Below are 14,768 nucleotides of genomic sequence, written 5' to 3'. Positions count from 1 at the left end.
GTACATGACAGCATCATTAGTCTCATGAGTTCACAGTGCTGTGACTATATGCACAAAACCTGCACAAGATCAATTCAGCTAAACTTCCTGCATGGACAAACGTGATTCAGAAAACCCCACCCCCATCTGAGAAGCTATTGGCCATTGACAGCTGTCGACACAGGGCACGTAAACATTTTTCACAGGATCGCAACCTTTTAAAGATTACTCAGGCTACTGTAGGTGGTACTCAACTTCTGTAGATACAGGCAGCAGTAAGTGAACTCAGTGTGTGTGTGTGTGTGTGTGCGTGTGTGTGTGTGTGTGTGTGTGTTTGTGTGTGTGTGTGTGTGTGTATGTTTTAATATGAACAAATGAAGTTCAGTGAGGAAAATGTTAGGAGATGTGGAAGGAGTTGGAAAAGAAGGACTAGTGGGAAAATATGACCAAAGCACATTATATAATACATATTATAGGTTATAAGTTATAGGTTATAGATTATGGTTATATGTTACATGTTTGTTATATGTTATGCTATGTGATATATGTTGTGTGTTGTGTGCTATGTGTTATATGTGAAATTCTTAATTTATTAAAAGAAAAAGTGATGTTAATAGGAAGAAAATCCTTTGTTTCTATATAGATGAAAAATGAAGAGTTTTCATTGGGTAAAATGAACCAGGTTCAAAACCAAACAGTTTCACTCATACACCGAATCAAATACCTCTGAGTCACTGAGACAGAGAAGAAATGTGTGGTTACCAGAGACTAAAGAGATGTTTGGGATAAGTAAATGTTGATCAGGTTCTAAATATCACTTAGGAGAAATGAGTTTTGGAAAGCAGTGTTTGGTCATTTACTTAATTATAATTTGTACTTGAAAACTGCTGAGAGTAAAATATCCTCACTACAGGAACACATGAGGTTGCAGATGTTAATCAACTTGGCAAAATATTCACCAGGGCTCATACATATTTCAATATCACAGCACACACATAAATCTATGTAACTTCTTTTAGTTAAATGTAGCATGTAATACAATCTCATTAAAAATAAAAATCACTTAAAGTAAATGATATGCAATTGTTGGTGATTTACAAATTGAAAAAAACCCTGCTTATACAAGACAAATTATTATTTAAAAGCCATTACATTTTGATATAATGCATATTCCAACTCTCTGCTATTCAAGAATTATGAGGAAAATGGAGAACTCCTGATTATTTCCCTGAAAAGCAAATTACAAAGTAATTCTAAAGACTAGTAAACTAGATACTAGTAAATCCAAACGCAATTATGTCTGAGAATATTCTAAGCAGATACTTAAAAATCTTGTAATACTAATTACTCTTATAATTCCACAAATGTTTCGATATCAGAAACAGTTACAATTTCTAATGATGTAAATCAAATATTCACTTTCTTTTTTTAAGTAATTTGGATTCAGTTTATTCTTTTATTTACATTATGACATTTTTATTAGATTTTTTAAATTTACATTTCAAATGTTATCCCCTTTCCCAGTTTCCTGTCCATAAATCCCCATCCCTACCTTTATGAGGGTGTTTGCCCACCTACCCTGACATTTTCCTACACTGGGGGGTACACCTTTGGCAGAACCAAGAGCTTCTCTTTCCATTGATGCCCAATAAGGCCATCCTCTGATACATATGCAGTTAAAGCCATGGGTTTATCCATTTTTATAAAGCTCCAGGGATGCAAAAATAAATTATTTCCTCAGACACATTGCAGATAATTGTATTCTAGCAAAAAAAATGACAATATTTTTTAAAAGCAAAATAGACATTAGCATTTGTTTGTGACAAGCGTAAATCTGATCTCCAGAGCATATGTCTTATTGGCTAAAACAATGACATTGAATTTAGAAAGCTACAAATTTGAAACACATGTTATGGTTGCAAAATTTGGATCCATCTATTCTACAAAGACTTCTAACATGAAATGTTAGTCTCTTTAACTCTGCATTGTGATAAAGACAAAAATTATGATCCTGCTAAAAACTATGGGAACTAGTTATACATCCCACTATGCAATAGCATTTCTTTGAAAAGAGTTGCATCAAGAGACTATCAAATCATTAGGCTACCAACTATCAAGTCAAACTTAAATGTCTAAAACGCAATATTTGGCATGCTAGTCTAAACCTTAACAGATATAAGATATAATCACCTAAATTGATTTTCTCTGCATTGATTCAATTAGAATTTGGAATATTTCCTTCTGCAAATCTGAGAACTGTATACACATTTTGCAATATGAATGAAAATTATACACTGTGTATTAAAATAATGTGCTGTCATGTAAATACATAGAAAGAAACTAGAGAGATGACTCTGTGGTTAAGAACACTTGGTTCTCTGTTCTCTTACAAAGGATTGGGTGTGGCTCCCATCACAACACACACACACACACACACACACACACACACACACAAACAAACACACGCATGCACGCACGCATGCAGCAGCAGCAGCAGCAGCAGCTTGCAACGTCCTGTAACACAAAAGTTGCAGGGAATCCAACTCTGCCTTTCAGCTTTTGTAGGGATTGCACACACAGGGTGCATAATGTACATGCAGGCAAAACACCCATATTCATAAAATGAAAAACAAGTAAAGGAGTAAAATACAAAAGCACTGGCTAGTGAAGCGTTGACTTTAAAATTTAAACCTCTATCTGGATTTCTCATTCTTTAAAATTAAACTCTGATCATGCTAGTTTTATTTTATATGTAGCAATGTATACAAAATAAGTAGGTTTTTGAGCACTGGGCAAAATAGTTTCTTCTGAACATTGCACCTACTTAGATATTAGGAGAAGCAGATATTCTCAGTATAACATGGACATACCTGGCTTCTGTGACCTTGTCAACCTTTTGCCAATAACCATTCCTGTTAATCATTAGTCACTTACTGCTCCTAACAAGATATTATCTTAAAGTATTGCACACCACACACACACACACACACACACACACACACACACATACACACAGATATGTTAATTCCCTACAAAAAATATTATTCATAGATATTTTTGTCCTTTGCCCTAAATACCTATAAATTAAATATAAAATCACATCTACAGTGATATATTGTAAAACTTTTCCCATCACTAAAACAGATGTGGGAATTGCTTTGCTATAATAGCAGAAAAGTTCAAAACTTTGATTTTTAAAGTATCTCCCCTGGAATTTAGTATGTGCTGGATCCACAGAAGCAGAAGACCCCTCACTGGACAACATTAAATAAATCAGTTTGCCCGGGAACAACTCACTGTTGCTTTTGAAAAAGTCCAGGTAAGCACATGACTTTCTAAGTTCTCATTCTGAGAAGCCTGTTCGTTCGTGTGTTTTCAGAATCTCTACAGTATGACTATTTTGTAAAAAGAATCTCATCAACACAATTAATTTACAATATTATGAAAATATTTCATTAAATTATCTATAGTTGAAGTATTCCATGAAAAACTGTTTAAATAAAAAAACATTAATTTACTTTTCAGAGCTATGCAATTTTTAAACTATAAAGTATTTTAACAAAATATACTATTTAAGAAAAGCACTCACATAATAAAGATTATGAAGTATTCTTAATTGCTACACTTAGTCCATTTAAGCTGCCTTTGAACTTCTGAGGTATGCATTGATTTTTCTTCTAAAGCTTTACCCTTGCTTAATTTTCCCTATTTCAGATTTGTATGATGCTGAGAGTGTTCAAAATTTCCATCTTCTTAAAATTCCATTAGCTGAATTGGGGTCTGCCAAAGAAAACATCACATGTGTCTTTGTCAAAGCCATGACATTGTCAAAACATGTCATTAGCAAATTAATCATTATGGATACAGACAGGCGTCACCATAGATGATGGAAATATGTAAAGGTAAACAGATCTCCGTAGTAAGGTCCAAAGTGAGTCTGGAATAATCCACACACAGACTACTGAAAATGAGGAATTGGGATCAGTGCATAGCTTACTGTCTTATACTTACAGTTTATCATGTTATCTCTATAATAAGGATAAAATGTTTCTAAAAATGACACTTATTCTGTCAATCTGGTGTCAAATATTAGGTTTTATAAATGTGATGTGTAGTACTGACCCAGAGACTAAATCAGCTCTGTAAAATAAAAAATAAAAATATAAATAAACATAAACCTTAAACTTCCTAATGCTTTACAGTCTATCCAAGTCTACCACATAGAAAGCTTTTAAATGGCTAGGAGTTTCCTATTATTATTGCCTGGCCAGAGTTAGATGACCTGCAGAGCCTAGTCACCGGGACTGTCATGTTTTTGACAGCTTTCAAAATACCAACAACAACTTTGTTGAGCTCTCAAGACCATGCTCAGGTCCTGTCAGATTCTAGAAGGCCCCACAGAAAAAAGAAATCAAAAAGAATTGTTTCTAAGGCATATTATAAATAAAGAATACAGGTAGAGACACTGTCAAAAGAAGAAATACTCAGGGCAAAATTAGGACAGATTTCAACGAGGTTTCCATTTTCATCAAGATGTGTTACCAGGTGGCATCAAGAAAAAAACGCACATTCATCCTTCGTTGATAATCCACCTTCTCTTTTGCTGAGGCTCCATTGCATGGTGTGATGGGCTCTGCCTACACAGATGATTTCAACCTCTAAATTGATTTTCACTGCACCATGCAGAGGCACATCCACTCTAAACCAGCGAAGAATGCCATGCGCAGCCTAAGATCCAATATAGCTAGCCATGTTGTCCCAATCAAAGACACTATGATACTAAAATAAGCAAAATATATATAACTTCTGAAAGAAAACATTTCTGGCTATCCTCCATATCTTGTTCCAGATCTCCCATACTGAATATTATTCTAGTAATAAAAGTAAGTGCATCCCCTACTAAGCAGCACTTACTGAAGGCTTGCCCTGTGTGATGGATGATCCAAGCAACAAACCAGAGAAAATGCTCACATAATAGACAAACAAGTGAGACGATTTCAGCAACCTTAACTTATTAAAAGTCAATAATACTTGTTCTAGGAAGCAATGAGTTCATACAATGTTTCTCTGAGATGAGTAGTGTCTGTAAAGCTGTCATTTGGGCTGGGTAAAGAATAAGAAAAAAGTTATGACACTATTGGGAGGAATGTCGTCTAAACATAGAAATCGCAGGTGCAGATTATTTAAAGTCAATGTGCTTGATGTGTAATAAATATGCAGAGAGGAGGGCCAGATGGTTTAAGCTCAGTCAGGACAAATGGTGCAGGAGATAGACCTGTGTCCGTCCTTGTGGAATGCCTGTTAGTCAGCAAATAAGTTTAGAATCACTGTAATGGGACATATACTCAGTTATGGAAAATCACCCTGTCTACTCTAGCAAGTATGTACCCTCAAGGTCTAGTGCCACAAAGGTGGGCAGTGTGGTTTTCTGTCACACAGAGCTAGGCTGTTCAAAAATCCTTATTTGCAGATGGCACATTTACCATTGTTGTTCCTTTCTTCCTTGCATTTGTAGTAGAGTTGGCTTGGTCAGCATTCCAGTGTCATCAATGTCTGTCTCTGGGCCAGAAATGATTTGGGTTTTTTGTTTGTTTATTTGTTTTGTTTTGTTTTAATTGGATATTTTTATTTACATTTCAAATATTAACCCCTTTCCCCGTTTTCCGTCCATAAACCTCCTATCTCATCCTCGACCTCTTTCTTCTGTGAGGGTGTTTCCCCACCCATCCACCCACCGCTTCCTGCCTCCCCGCCCTGAAATTCCCTTACACTTGAGGATCCAGCCTTAGCAGGACCAAGAGCTTCTCCTCCCATTGGTGCCCAACACGGCTACATATGCAGCTGAAGACTTGGTAACACTAAGCTCTGACCTGCAGTTGGTTTCTCCTAACTTCATTCTCTGGTTGCACGGCACTCTCTTTCAGACCACATAGAGGAGAACCTGGAGTCCACATAGAGTCAATCTGTCACAACTAGAATGGACTGACTGGTTATTATAACAGTTGTGCTCCCTGAGCACTTCTCACCTAGAACCAGAATTCTGACAACAGCTGTCAGTCATGATGTGTGGGTATGGGGCAAGGATAATCACCATTGTAAAGTTAGATGCAGGTTATGGAAATTAAAATGTTACCTGTAAGGATGATCAAAGTATATTTTCAAAGTGATTCCACTAAACAGTGGAATAGCTAACTGGACCAGTTATGGAGTTAAATAATTTAATGGACTCTGAATATAAAAGTAATTTCAATTGTAGCTAAATGTGACTCTCCATGCATAATAAATAGGCAAATACTGCAAACAATTATTATTCTCTATGAAGACAGTGGTGCTATATGTAATTTTTAATGTAGAAATCAATACTAATAACACTGATTATATATGTTAAGTACTACATATTAAAAGCTATCTAGTGTTAGAATTTTAATTTACTTTATTTTGGTTTCAATGAAGGAAAAAGAATCCATTTTATGGATTTTACAGTTGAGCTACATCAAATGTTTGACCTCTAAAATATCATTCCTCCTTGATGAATACTTGATGAATTGTCCTTAGCAATATAAAGTGGATATTATAACACTGACACTTTTGTTATAGTTCTGAGTCTGTCCTCCATTGTTTTGTTTTAATTTAATTTTTCTTGGATATTTTATGTATTTATATTTCAGATGTTATCCCCTCCCCTCCTTCCATACCCTTCTTCAGTGAGGATGCTCTTACTCCCGCCCACACACTTCCACCTCAACACCCTGGAATTCCCCTACATTAGGAAAAAAGCCTTCACAGGACCATGAGCTTTTCCTCCTATTGATACTGGACAATGCTGTCCTCTGCTACATATATGGCTGGTTTCATGGTTCACTCAATGTGTAATCACTGATGGTGGTTTAGTCCCTGGGAGCTCTGGTGGGTTCTGGTTGATTGATATTGTTGTTCTTCCTATGGGGTTGTAAACCCCTTTGGCTCCCTCAGTCCTTTCTCTAACTCCTCCACTGGGGTCCCTGTGCTCAGTCCAATGGTTAGCTGCAAACCTCCTCCTCTGTATCAGTAAGGCTCTGGTAGAGCCTCTCAGGAGACATCTATATATGGCTCCTGTCAGCAAGAACTTCTTGGCATCCGCTATAGTGATTGGGTTTAGTGCTGTCCTCCATTTCTTATGCCATATCTCATGGTTACCTAAAGCTAAATGGCCACAGCTTTATTTTAAAGATTTCCATCACAAATCTTAGTCATCAAGCCAGGAGCCACTCAGTGCTGTGTTTCCATTCTCTTCCCCATATATTCAAATATCTATCACTATTAATCTTCTATAAAGCATTTTCATCTGTGATCTCAAAGAAATATAGAACATTGTCCAAAGTGTGTCTTATGTCATCACTTCATATGGAAGACTCACTTTTCCTTGACTGCAGTCTTCTTTAAAGTGATCCCATGTAGAAGAAAATTAATCTGTATTAAACTTCACTGGGGCTACATTATAAATGTATGTTTGGGCTTGGGCCTTATAACCATTCTATGTAGATCTTCTATAAGGTCTATCCTTGTCGAGATATCACAAGTGAAACATCACATTAGAAGGACAGGTGAATGAAATGGGAAATGGTGAGCTCTGTGCCACTATACAACAAAAGCCTTCACTGGATAGCTTCTGGGCTCGCATCAAATTTTATGTCAACATGTTACTAATTCATGTTGAACTTGGGCTAGTCAGGTTGCCCATGCTTCTTAGCAATGAAAAATCTTCATTTTTTAACCCTTTATGTTATGTCCTAATAGTTGCTTTTATTTAAATTATACCTTGTCACATTGTTTTCTAGAATAAAATTTTAACAGGCTTACATTCCTATCTTTGGCAAGCCCTATTACTTAATTTATTTACTAGTGTTGTTGACTGACAAAGGTCCAAATGTATGCAATTTCCTTAAGGAGGTTTAGAATGTATTTCATGTAATGAGTGTTTAAATGTTTTTATTTTGTACATTTTTATGGTGTCTGTGAATGAGCACATGGCAGAGACTAAAAACATAGAACTTTTGCAGTGTTTCAAATCAAACCCAAAGTCTTAAGTTGGGTAAAAAAGCATTTTAACATTGAGCTATCTCACAAAATTCTGAGAAATTTAAATTACACAATAAATTAGGCTTCCTTAGAGGGACTTTCTTATTATAAATTCATCAGGACGAGAATCCATGTGTCAATTTAACTGCAAATGTCTTTTGGAAAATTATAATGCACTGGTTTGCTGATAATAATAAATTAATTATTTTTAAATTAAGGTCCAATTGGTACTTTTACTAAATTACTTCTTGAGTAATTTACTTATACGAGTCTCAGCTGCTAAGTCGAATTTGTTTTCTTTAGCAGACATGAGATATCACAGTTACACATTACAGGAATCCAAGCTGTCCGTGTTCAATGAAATTCAGTCAAATTGTAATTTTCTTTTTTTAATTAATATGTTTATTGAATATTTTCTTAATCCACATTTCAAATGTTATCTCCCTTCCCAGTTTCCCCTCCAGAAATCCCTATCTCATCCCTCCACCCCTTACCTCCATGAGGGTGCTACCCACCCATCCACTCCCTCCTGCCTCCCAGCCCTGGCATTCCCCTACACTGGGGCTTTGATCCTCCACATGACCTTCCATTGATGCCTGAGAAGACCATCCTCTGCTACATATGCAGCTGGAGCTATGGGTCACTCCATGTGTACTCTTTGGTTGGTGGTTCAGTCCCTGGGATCTCTGGGGTGTCTGTTTGGTTGATATTGTTGTTCTTCCTGTGGAGTTGCAAACCCCCTCAGCTAACTCAGTCCTTTCTCTAACTCCTCCATTGGGGACCCTGTTCTTAGTCCAATGGTTGGCTGAGAGTATCTGCCTCTGTATTTGTCAGGCTCTAGCAGAGTCTCTCAGGGGACAGCTATATCAGGCTCCTGTCAACATGCACCTCTTGACATCAGCAATAGCGACTGGGTTTGGTGACTGCATGTAGGATGGATCCCCATGTGTAGCAGTCTGTGGGTGGCCTTTCCTTCAGTCTCTGCTGTGAGTATTCCTCCTGTATTTTGTTCCCCCTTCTAAGAAGTACTGAAGCATCCAAACTTTGGTCTTTCTTCTTTTTGAGCCTCATGTGGTTTGTGAACGTCCACTAAAGACATAGGCAATAACTCCATGTGGTACTTAGGAGAAGTTCCTTAATCTACCCATCATATGCCATGTAACTTCAACGTGGCAAAAGAATACACAATTTACTGTGGGAGTCTCATCTTGAGTTACCTGGCTTTGGATAATTTTCCTTTTGGAGTAAATTATTCTTTCTACACAGTAGAAACTATACTTATGCAGATCACACTTGATGCAAAAAAAAATGAAACTTGGTTTTAAAATTAGTTTCTTATTCTCATTACCAAGTCAAGGACAGATTTTAGTTCTACTACTGCTAAAATTTGTCAGCCCACCCAGATGTAGAGTACAAAGCATAGGGCAGCTAAGTACCAGCAGACTCAGAGTTGTCTAAAAATATGACATCATTACATTTAAATGATAACATAAAGGTCTGAAAGTGTTGCTTAACAAATAGAGCAAGTTAAACTATTTTCCTTAACATTTTCTATACGTATACAGCTTCTCTGCTGTCTTCTAATTTCATCTTATTGATTTTGAGTTCATATATGCTGTACTGTTAGATTTTATCATGTCTTATCCTGCGGTTTTCACTATCTTGTGAACTCTGTCATTCACAAGTAAGCTTCTATAAGTCCTATTATTATAATCATATTAATATGTAGCCTCCTCAAAAGAAAGCATGCACTATCTGGTTATTTGGTTTAGTTCCATCTTTTGGCTATTCTTTCTTCAACAAATTAGCAGTTTTTGAAGTGTCACGAATTTCCCCTTGGATACTAATGTCACTTTATGTTTTCTTATTGCTCATATAAATCATGCTTTTTCATTAGAATGTTTTGGATTCTAATGAGCAGATACACATTTTGTACTGTGTATTGACTGACTATTTAGCACTTGTCCAGATTTTTCATAGTTAATTATTCTATGGTACTAAATTCCTTGAAATATACCCCCAGTGACACATAATAGCCTATCTGAAAGTTAGTTTGAATAACATATTAATATTATTAATAAATAATATAATAATAAATTATATACTGTTTGAGAATAATATATATATGAAGTGTGTGCCAGTTTCTAATATGTTGCACTATTTCTAGGCTTTTAGCATACCATGGTGTGCTATAAGGAGATCATCTAGTTCATTTAATGTCCTTTATTCATAACCACACTACTTTCCTATAATGACCATAGCTTTGCTGAACTTGGATGACATGGTTTTTGTAACAGCGAATGCTTTAAGGACTATGCCCTAATCTATAGCATTTACTGTTTCATTATCAACACATCTCTTAAGTTTTTTCAATCTTATTTCACCAGTGAAAAGCTATGGGACTAGTCTGGTGGGCAAAATCAATTATTAAAACATTTCTGATGGGTATTTATTTTCTCATCCCCTGGATGACACTTTACAGTGCTGCAAATCCTGCACAAGAATGTGCCAGGCCCAGGTGTGTCAGCTGTCTCCTCCTTGGGAATCTCCTCCTAGTCCCGGAGAGGCAAAGCATCTGAGCAGCCACTAGGGTTTATGAGAAGATACTGTGCAACATGTCCCTATGAGTCACGTAGCTGGAAGTTAATGGTCAGAAAGAGGAACTGTCTGGTAGCATGGTCAAGGTAATGCTCTGAACAAGCACTTCATTTGGGGCAACACATTTTCTCTCAAGGAAAGGAGAGAGCATGCTAATGGCTTACCTGGTTTCTGCCATAGGCAGGTATACATTTCTCTACCTCCATAGTAGTGTGACATAATAATGTCCAATTCCTTATTATCTCATGCCTTGACTAATGCAAAATCTCTTATACCTCTTGTGTTTTCTAACAACTACGGTGTGCTTCACTTTCTACAAAAAGATTCTACAAAAAGATTAATGCCATTAAGTATCACATTCATTATATCACTTACCTTAAAAAATAACAGTCTGCATTAAAGGGAAGGACTGGTTTCAAGACTCTTGACACACTGTTTAAAAATGAAGCTATACATTACAATAAATATAACATCAATCATTTTAGCTTTTTAAATTACCTATTAAACACTCCATAGACTACTTGAATTTCACTTAGACACCTCTCCCTGTTTCTCAAGAGGATGGAGCTTGTACATCCTTCTCACAGAACTGCTTCCCTCACCTCAATTACCTCTTTCATTGTTACTCAGGTTTTAAGTATGCTATGATTACTGCAGTCCTGGGAGGTAGGGGGGTCCTGAGTGGGAGATGGGAGAGAATAAATGGGAGACACGATCAGGTATGGGAAGAAGCAGAAGACCAGACGAATAGAAGAATAAATAGAAATATGCAACAGTTGGGGCAGGAAATGGGGAACCACAAGAAAGTCCCAGACACCAGGGATGAGAGAGGCTCCCAGAACCCAATGGGGATGACATTAGCCAAAATACCCAAATGTCTGGAGAGAAAATCTGAAGAGATAACTTCCAGTAGATTGGCATGACCCCGAGTTGAGGGAATGGGACCACCCACCCATCTCAAAGTTTTTCCCAGAATTGTCTTTGTTTGAAGGAAACACAAGGGGAAAAGTGGAAGAGAATGAAGGAAAGGCCACCTAGAGACTGTTCCATCTCGAGATCCATCCCACCTGCAGACACCAAAACCCTGACACTATTGCTAATGCCAATAAGCACTTGAGACAGGCACCTAGTATGGCTGTCCTCTGAGAAGCTTTGCCAGCACCTGACCAAGACAGATGCAAACCCTCACAGCCAACTATTGAACTGAGCCAAGAGACCCCAGTGGAAGAGTTAGAGAAAAACTGATGGAGGTGAAGGAGATTCCACCCCGATAGGAAGAACAACAGTATCAGTTAACCAGACCCCTCAGAGCTCCCACAGACTAAACAACCAACCAAACAGTAAACATGGTGGTTCCATGGCTCCAGCTACATGTGTAGCAGAGGAGTGCCTTATCTGGCATCAATAGAAGGAAAGGCATTTGGTCCTGTGGAAACTTGCTTCCCTAGTGAAAGGGGATGATAAAGGTGGGAGTGGATGTGTGTGTATATGTGTGTGTGTGTGTGTGTGTGTGTGTGTGTGTGTGTGTGTGTGTTGGGGGGTACCTTCTTAGAAGCAAAGGGAAGGGAAGATGTGTTAGGGGTTGATAAAGGAATACTTGGAAAAGGGACAACATTTGATATGTAAATAAAATAATTAAAAGCAAGTACTAAGAAGGCCAAAAAAGTGAGTTTCTCAGGTTTGTAAACTTTTATGGAACAAATTATCTAACTGAAACACAGAAATGTGTAGTTATATATGCTGGCTAGTCTTAGGTCAACTTAATACAAGCTAGACTCATACAACCTCAATTAAGAAAACACCCCTACAAGATTACCCTCTTTTTTAGGGGCTGGGGATTTAGCTCAGTGGTAGAGCGCTTACCTAGGAAGCGCAAGGCCCGGGGTTCGGTCCCCAGCTCCGAAAAAAAGAACCAAAAAAAAAAAAAGATTACCCTCTTTTCAAGTCTACAATTCATTTTCTTGATTGATATTTGATGTGGGATGGACCAGCTCACAATGTGAGGTGTCACCCATGGGCTTGCAATCCTGAATGCTATAAGATAGGACTGAGCAAGCCATGAAGAGAAAGCCAATAAGCAGCACTCTTCCATGACCTCTGCTTCAATTCAGGCCTCCTTCTTGAGCCCTGGCTTTTCTCAATAATGGACTGTGTTGTGGATCAGTAAGCTGAAATGAACCCTGTTTCTTCTAAGCTTAGTGTTTCATTGCAGCAATGGAACTAAGACATCATATAAGATTCAGGTTGCTAATTTAATTATGTATGCAACATTAAAGCATCCATTTCCTCAGGAAAATTGGTGCTTCCTTATAACAGAAGGTTCCCATTTTTGTGAACGTAGATAGAATTGGGAGAGCACAAGTATGTCGTAGAGTTTAGAACAATTACTGACTAGTTGATCATGAAGAAGACAATAGGTATGATTCTGTGGGAGAAAATCGCTTTAAATGACTTTTGTGCTGTATATTTATAGCTTTCCCTCTTACTTATAACAATGTTTAGCAAGGTAATTCTTTGTTCCTTCTGAAATGTGCCCTGGCATTATCCTAACCCTGGTTTGCATTTACAGTGCTATTAACTTAACCAGGCTTGTTCACTCACAATGATCCACAGTGAATGACATGGCTTATAAAACTCCTAACAGATCCAGATTACTCCTAATTATGGGGCTAAAGATGAAAACACCTGCATTTGGTTGTAGGTTTCCTGGAGCTTTTACATTGACTTCCTCCATGACTTTCTTTTCCTTCAGCTAATTACTGGTCTCCAGGAAGTAGCGAGTTTATAATTACTCAAAATCAACAGTAACTGAAAGACTTCAATTCATGTTGTCAATAATAATGCTATCTTGGTGCTTAAATTCACAATAAATGTGCAAAATATATAATAAATTAAAGTATATGGATATATTTATAAATGAATCTTGATTATTTATATAATTACAGATTCTAAGAAGTAAAACCCCAAGGAATTGGTTCTTCAAGGATATGTTATCTATATACTTCATAACTGATGTCAGAATACATTATGCACATTAATTGTTTGAATAATGGATAGCTAGAGCAAGAATATTTGAAGTAGACTAATTACATTCATTTGTTCTCACCATATAACTCCAAAGCATAGAGAAAAAAATCACAAAATATAGAAAATGTGGGTCATTTGCACATTGTATGATACTAGAATATTAGACTTAAATTAGACAGTTACTTATAGGCAAGGTCTGGGTTTGTTTCTTTCAATAGCTTCTAGCTGATAAATTATCAAGTTTTGTAGCCAGCTGAGAAACGTAGTAGCCTTCTAAGCACTGTTAGGAAAACTAAGAAACACTAAGAGAAAATGTTGTCATCTAAAACAATGGTAATGCCAACAAACAAATATGAATAATTTCTGGTGAAAATTAAATATTCCATCTCCTGCAGTTTTACACATTTCAAAAAGAAAAGAAAATATATAATAAAGTAACAATAAAAACAGTAGGCACTTTAAATGTGCAGAATCCATTGCAACCATGGTTAAAATGCACAGTGCATAAGGTAGAGCATTTGAATCTCTTTTGTACAACAACACTAAGCTTTAAAAATTGGCTTTCTCTGAATAATGCAGATAATGGGCTATGGAAGAGACTATAAATCTTATGGGTTATTATAATTTAATCTTTCACAAACTCTGTGAAAAACAAGCTAAATAATGAAGAACATACAGTTTTACTCCTAAAATTGAGAAATGTATATGACCCAGAATATAAATATATTTATATACAGCAAGCATGTGCTCTCATGTCCAGTTCTAAGGAACGCTGAGGAGACAACACTTTGTACATGGCAAACCCAGGCCAAGTACTCTACCAAGTGAGCCAAATCCCCAGGCCTTGTCATTTAACTACAATTCAAGATCAGCAAAATCTTAAGTGTTTGTTCAATCTGAACAGGTAAGTTACTCTCTATATTTAATTTTCTAGCAATAGCTAAAAATCAACATATTTTTTGATGGACCTTGGAAATTCTAGAAAACAATATACCTTTGCTGTTTATGATTTTAAAAGATAAGATGGATGAAGCAAAGAAGTGCAGGCCGACAGAAACCAGATGTAGATCTCTCCTGAGAGACACAGCCAGAATACAGCAAATACA

At 36.8% G+C, this 14,768-nt stretch overlaps 1 protein-coding gene across 5 annotated transcripts in view; it reads right to left on the bottom strand.

Moving 5' to 3' along the window:
- Ccser1 (coiled-coil serine-rich protein 1) overlaps positions 1-14,768 on the bottom strand; it is a 1,234,532-nt gene that overhangs the window by 1,023,971 nt on the left and 195,793 nt on the right.

This window comes from Rattus norvegicus, chromosome 4, assembly GCF_021556685.1.
Source record: "Rattus norvegicus strain SHRSP/BbbUtx chromosome 4, alternate assembly SHRSP_T2T, whole genome shotgun sequence".
Classification (NCBI taxonomy): Eukaryota; Metazoa; Chordata; class Mammalia; order Rodentia; family Muridae; genus Rattus; species Rattus norvegicus.
This window is presented reverse-complemented; position numbering and strand designations above follow the sequence as displayed.